Source organism: Cnephaeus nilssonii, assembly GCF_951640355.1.
Source record: "Cnephaeus nilssonii genome assembly, chromosome: 8".
In the NCBI taxonomy this organism is placed as follows: Eukaryota; Metazoa; Chordata; class Mammalia; order Chiroptera; family Vespertilionidae; genus Cnephaeus; species Cnephaeus nilssonii.
This window is the reverse complement of record NC_137079.1, coordinates 55,349,905-55,356,589: the sequence shown is the minus strand read 5'-3', so window position 1 is coordinate 55,356,589 and position 6,685 is coordinate 55,349,905. Positions and strand designations below refer to the sequence as shown.

The window sequence follows — 6,685 nt, the reverse complement described above, 5'->3', positions numbered from 1 at the left end:
AAACAACCTTATTGAGGTATAATTTACATACTTAAATTCACCCACTTTAATTATACAATGTAATGATTTTTAGTAAATATGCCAAGTTGTGCAGCCGTCACCATATCCAGTTCTAGATCATCTTCATCACCCCGTAAGATCATCCCTGTTCTTTCACAGTTAATCTTCATTCCCACCTCAACTCCAGGCAAAATGTTAGTTTTAAATGAGTAATAATATTGGAATGTTTTCCCCATTCCAAAGCCACTCTGAATCAAGAGAAGCATTAGAAAAGGAGGGTATGATTCTCTTTCATCAAAACAATGAATTGGGGCGAGAGCAAATTCACGTCTACATTGGATGGCAGAGGCGAGCGGGGCAGTGCTGTGGGCAGGGGAGGTTGCCATGGCACCACTCCTTTGGAACTCACAGAAACCCATATCCACTCTGGGTGGCATAAACATGAAGACTTGCAGTGGAAGTCTCTGCCCCAGTGACTCTGGTCTCATAACTCTTGGCATACAACATACTACGATTTGTAAAATATTTCAGTGGTTAAGCCTATAAAATGTTATTCAACCTGTATAATATGCTTTGATTTGACTTATATGCAACTGTAAATTTCTTCAGAAGCAAAAAACTTGAATCCTGGACTCAACTTTCACCTCTAAATAATAGTGCACTTTTTTTCCATCTATCAAAGGAGTTGATAATATTTAGCCTGTTTGTTCTTTTAAAAAAATTTTGGTGATACTGAAATGTGAAAAAAAAAAAATTGCCATTTAGAACATTCCTAATCATCTCCCACTTGGTAGTAGCTTCCTACCTGGTCTCTTTGCCTCTACTCTTTCTGACTAAAAACCACTCTGTTCTTAACAACCAAGGTGATTTTTATTTATTTATTATTTAAAAAAATATATTTTATTGATTTTTTTATGAGAGGAAGGGAGAGGGAAAGTTAGAAGCATCGATGTTTCTCTCTCATGAGAGAGAAACATCGATCAGCTGCCTCCTGCACACCTCCCACTGGGGATGTGCTCGCAACCAAGGTACATGCCCTTGACCGGAATCAAACCTGGGACCCTTCAGTCCACAGGCCGACGCTCTATCCACAGAGCCAAACTGGTTAGGGCACAACCAAGGTGACTTTTAAAGACACAGGTCATACTTAAAACTCCAAAGCCTTCCCATTGAGAATAAACTTCTAAATTCTTCTCAAAGTATCAGGGCTACCTATAATCTTGTGTGTGTCCATATTTCCAACCTTACCTTTTTAGTCTTTGCTCCTATGCTCCAGGCACACTGGCCTTCTCTGCCACCGCCCCCCCCCCACTTCAAAAATAAAAAAAAGATCATGGATATCCTTTTATTTTCCTTTAATTATTATTCATTGTCTATATTCTTTACTGGAATGTAAGGTGTCTGAGAGCAGGGAATATGTTTGTCTTATTCCCTATTATACTTTGTGTCCCTATACTTTAGTAGATACTAAATAAGGACGTATTAAATAAAACTGTTTTTTGTGCACACATTGGCTACTCTCACAAATGAAATGAAAGACAAAGAATAAGCTCAAGTATTTTTAAGATTTATACATTAATCTCAATTTAATTTATATTGTATATATGTATACATGCATGTTTAATGGGGGTAATCCTAGCATTGTACTAAGGTTAATGTCCTTTGTTATATTGATTTGCATCAGACAATATGATATGTAGATTTGGTGTGCTGCTTTTATTCATATGTAAATATCAATAGAATAATACACAAGATAAAAGTTATAGAATAGAAGTTATAGAAGAGAACCTTTTTATTTTTCTTTTAGCACTCAGCACCACCTGCTTGCACTTCTCTTTCCTTTGCTACCATCCAGCTCCAGGATCAGCTGACACCATGGGTTTTGCAGACATGAAAAGTCCTGCCAGCCTGCAGGTGCCCAATGACTACCTGGTGGACAGCAGCTACATCAAGGGCTCTGTGCCATCACAAGCAGATGTGGCAGTATTTGAAGCAGCCTTTGGCCCACCACCTGCCGACATGTATCGTGCCCTGTGTTGGTATAATCACATCAAATCTTCCGAAAAGGAAAAGACCAGCCTGCCAGGAGTGAAGACAGCTTTGGGCAAGTATGGCCCAGCTCATGTGGAAGACACCACAGAATTGGAGCTACAGATAGTAAAGATGATGATGACATTGATTTGTTTTGATCTGATGATGAGGGAGAAAGTGAAGAAGCAAAGAGTCTAAGAGAAGAATGCCTCGCACACTATGAGTCCAAGAAAGCCAAAAAATCCCTGCACTTGTTGACAAGTCTTCCATCTTATTAGATTGAATTCATGGGATAATGAGACAGATATGGTAAAATTAGAAGTGTGTGTCAGGAGAATTCAAGCAGATAGCTTTATCTGGGGCTCTTCTAAACCAGTTCCAATGGGTATGGAATTAAAAAAAAACAAAAACAAAAAACTTCAAATAAGTGTATAGTAGAAGACAAAGTTGGAACAGATATTTTGAAAGTGGGGAGCACTGCTTTTGAAGACTAAATGTAGTCCATGGATGTGGCTGCTTTCATTCAACAAGACCTAAAATCCACCATGGATCATTGCCAATAAATAAAGCTTGAAAAACAAACAAAAGAAGAGATCTGGTCCATAAATATATAGGGGAAATACTGCATTTCAAGGTCTCCATGAGAAAGCTCTGCACCGTCGGATGAAACCTATGAAAAGTTAGCATGGGTGGAACTCAGGGGAACTTTTTATTTGGGTGTGTCTGGAGTTTATTCAGCTATATGCAATTATTATTTCCTATTAACATTTATTTTTCTATTAAGTTTTCATAGTTTTATACTTCTTAAAAACTTGGACCCATAATTATATCATGAACTTGGATAGAACTGTTTGCTTTCTCCTAAGAAAAATCATGACACATTTCCAGAGGCTAATGTTACTCAAATTTCACATCGACTTTCAGCAAGCTGGAACAGAGCTGAGAGAAGGAAAGAGAGCAGTTGTAATGAGAATATAGGTGTTATTTTTCCGTACACTGAAAAATAATTCTACAACATTTTTATAGTGGAAGACTTTGGATGTTGAGTAAGAAAGATGTAAAAAAATATATATCAGCTGAAGTAAGTAATCATTGCCAGGAGTAAAAGTGTGTTCTTAAGATACAGATAGGTGATCATACCTGTCTTGGATTCACAATCCAAGTTGCCCAAATCTTGTACCTTTCTTAGCTTATCTCTGTGTGTATGTGTGGATGTTTATGTACATATGTATAAATATGTGTATATGTGTGTGTGTGGGGGGCTGTATATATGTATACATACACATACCTAAATATACAAGAAGGGTCATTTCTAAGCATTTCCTATAATCATGTTGGGCCATATGACTAGTCCTGGCCAGTAGGCTAAGGTGGAATTGACATGTATCACTTCTGGATCAAATAAGCAAGAGTAGATTTGAATTCTTTATTCATTATCTTCCCTTGCCACAGTGATGTAGAAGCCAAATACTATAAATGCCCAGAGTTAAAAATGAAAGCCCCCTGCACCCCTGAATTACCCTTTGGAAGTTGGCTGCTCTGCATTAGCACTATGTGAACAAGAAACAAAATTTTACCCATTAACTATCGAGATTTGGGGACTTGTTGATTATTGCAGTGTAAGTTTATCCTTCAAGAAGTTGCCAGAAAGGTTTTCAGATTGTTCAAATTGAGTGCATTTAATACAAGAAGTTGGTTGCACAGGTGATGTGAGAATAGACAGCAAACCAAAGACAGTAAGGCAACCCAGAGATTAGAAATAATAAGCTGATACACTTGGAACAGAAGGACAATTGGAGAAGATGGTATTAACCCAGAAGCTAAGGACATACAATGAAAGCTAGAACCACAGAGAGACCTGCCTGATAGAAACTAGAACAATAGAGGCTATTTGGAGGGAACTAGAAAGAGATGCAACAAAGATCAAAGGTGATAGGATATCCACCATTCTTCTTTCTTCTCTCCCCCTAATCATCTGCTAGGGTTTTCTATTTGCTCCTATCAAAAACCCAGAGGGAAAGGGAGCTGAGAAATGTAGTTCCTGTAATGTATAGCAAAGCTGGGAGGAGATAGTATGAACCTTAAAGCAAATTGATTGCCGATTGGCACAATAGCTTAGCCTATGCTGTGAGTAGACTAACTCTGTGAGAAAGCGTGTACTTAACTCTGAAAGATTCATCCTGTTTGTCAAAGGGAGAGATCCAGTGTCAGTACTCTAGTCCAATGAACTATTTCCCTCGATTTTGACAAATTCCTGGAGGAGAGGGGTAAAAGAATGTTAGAATGAAGAGAAGGAAGTGGAATGATGTCTCAAACTCCTCCTAGAGGCCAATATCTTCTTCAGCTTTTGTTTCTCTCTTAACCCGATGGACTTCACAGCAATGCTTTAGTGAACCAGGAATGTCGATATTGCTTGTTGGGAGAAGTGATCAGAGAACTAAAACAAACAAACAAACAAAAACAGGGCTTGACGGGATGTGGGACTGCATCCTGTGCCAGAGACTGTAGGTTTGAAAACATTTTCTTCAGATTGATATTGCACCTCGTTGGAAGACACGTTTTCAGCTGGCTAAGGAGAAAGTTGGGGCTGTGTGACTACTCACTGGTAAAATTAGGAAAAGCTCATGAAAGGAACAGAGAGCTGGAAGATGGGCATTTTTATTCTCACCTGCTTGGAGCTCCTGCGGCCCTTTTTTTAACTATAAAGTAAATCTCATGCATGGTGTCCTGTTGTTGGATGAACCGATCAGAAAGAAGAGACCTTGGTGCCTGATGGACAAGACTACGTTCTTCTGGAGATCTGCCATGTGAGCAATACATATAAACGTTTCAACGAGGACTACTTTGGTTTTATTTGTTAATTACAGTTGAAATTTATCATTACTGATTACAACACCCCCACTGTGTCACAGCTTCAATCCATCATCCTAGTCCAAGAGGAAGAAGAAACATATATCAGGTGATGAAATCTTTTACTCCGAATGGCTGAATATGGGAAAGCGGAGTCTAAAATCTGCCACCAAGTTGAAGGATTATTGAATGCATTGTATGAGTCTCTAACAGAAAAGAATGAAGCAGGGTCGGCTTTAGATATTCCGTGGTCAAGTCATGCATATTAACACAATGTATTCTTTTCACATCTCTCTCTGACCTTCCCCGGTAAGACTTTAGAGATGAAGGTTTATCTAATGGACTGACAGGTGATGGGATGGATCCTTCGGAGATATTTCAAGCAGGTTACAAGAATCCCGCAGTTTAGTCCTACCACAAATCCGTCCTTGATCCTGGATGCAGGCTACAGCTGGCAAGGGAAAGGAAATACAGAGTTCAAAGTAAGGTGAGGAGGCTCACGGCCAAAAAATCCCATATGCAGAGACTGCTTATGGCCTACCCCAGCCCATATGGAAGTTCACTGCTTTTACCATTTAGAGTTCCCAGGAGAGCCTGTCTGGAAGGAGAAATAAATCCCTCTCCCCACTAACACCAGATCCTGCTTGCTGCATGTGGGATATTACTCAGCAGGCGCAGCTGCACTTGCAGTTTTATATAAACATCCGCGGCCTCTCCTAAAGCATGAGCCTCGCTCTTTCTTTTGGAGCACTTTCCTCCTAATTTCAAGTTCCCTGCACATAAACAAACCCCAGAAACCGAGCCAAATATAAATCATGTTAAAGCGTGAAAAGGGATGGTATTTGGGCCAGGACCCAGGATACCAGCCACTTGAATCCTTCCTTCAACCCACACTGCCCTGAACGCAATATGCCTGAGAGATATGTGCACAGAGGGCAAGGCCAGGCTAAGGCACACCATTCACCATTATGTGGCTTTTGCCCTGCATCCCAATGGAATATCACCTCCTTGGGCAGTTACCAAATAAAACTGGTCCCAGACTGGTCTCACCTGCCAAATGTGTGGGGCAGATCCCACCGCTTCTGACTCAGGGTTGAACTTTGCACCAAAAACTCTCTACCCATTAGGACTGAGGCTGAATAACGTTTCCCGCCTTTGACGATGACCCGTTCTTGATGGAAGTAGGATGAATGAGGAGGAGGCAGGAGCTGGTCCCGTTTGGTTGGTAGAATTGTAGGGAATAGGACAGAAGCATGAACTTCCTGTAAGAGGCCAAGATGTTGTGTTCATGTTATCTCTATTCTCTTGCTGAGGTATGAAATCTATGTACACTTCCGCAGAAAAAATTGTTTTGCCTGCATAGCAACCATTCTCACTTTTGTTAGTACCAGTTTCCTAGTTTTCCTTACTTGTTCTGATTTTATGTTAACCCTACCCCTTTGCAGCCAGTCGGAGGAATATGTTCCAGGCCTAGACAATCATAGTATTCCATCCCTCCAGTCATAGCAACTCAGAGATGGCAATGAGACCTGGTGAAAGCCCTGGGTCTCATTGGAACTTTCATTATAGCCCTTAAGAAAGAAGTCATGCTTTAAACTAGAGTTTCTGGAACTGCTGGCTGCCATTCTGTCATTGTTAAAATCTGCCTGAGCATGGAACCAGTGCAGAGAAAAAGATATTATCCCTCGAATTTTCAATTTAATTAGGGAACCAATTCTTTTCTTTTTTTCCCCCCTTCTTTTCTACTGCCCTTCCTTTCCCTCCGCTCCATTTTTTTTTTTTTGCTAAAGCATATTTAGTTTAC

General features: G+C 40.1%; 1 pseudogene across 1 annotated transcript; it reads left to right on the top strand.

Annotated features, from left to right (window-relative positions):
• The first annotated feature begins 1,875 nt into the window (after positions 1-1,875).
• LOC307104027 (elongation factor 1-beta-like) lies at positions 1,876-2,525 on the top strand (annotated as a pseudogene). The gene has a single exon. The product of its transcript is annotated as an elongation factor 1-beta-like (transcript).
• The last annotated feature ends 4,160 nt before the right edge of the window (positions 2,526-6,685 follow it).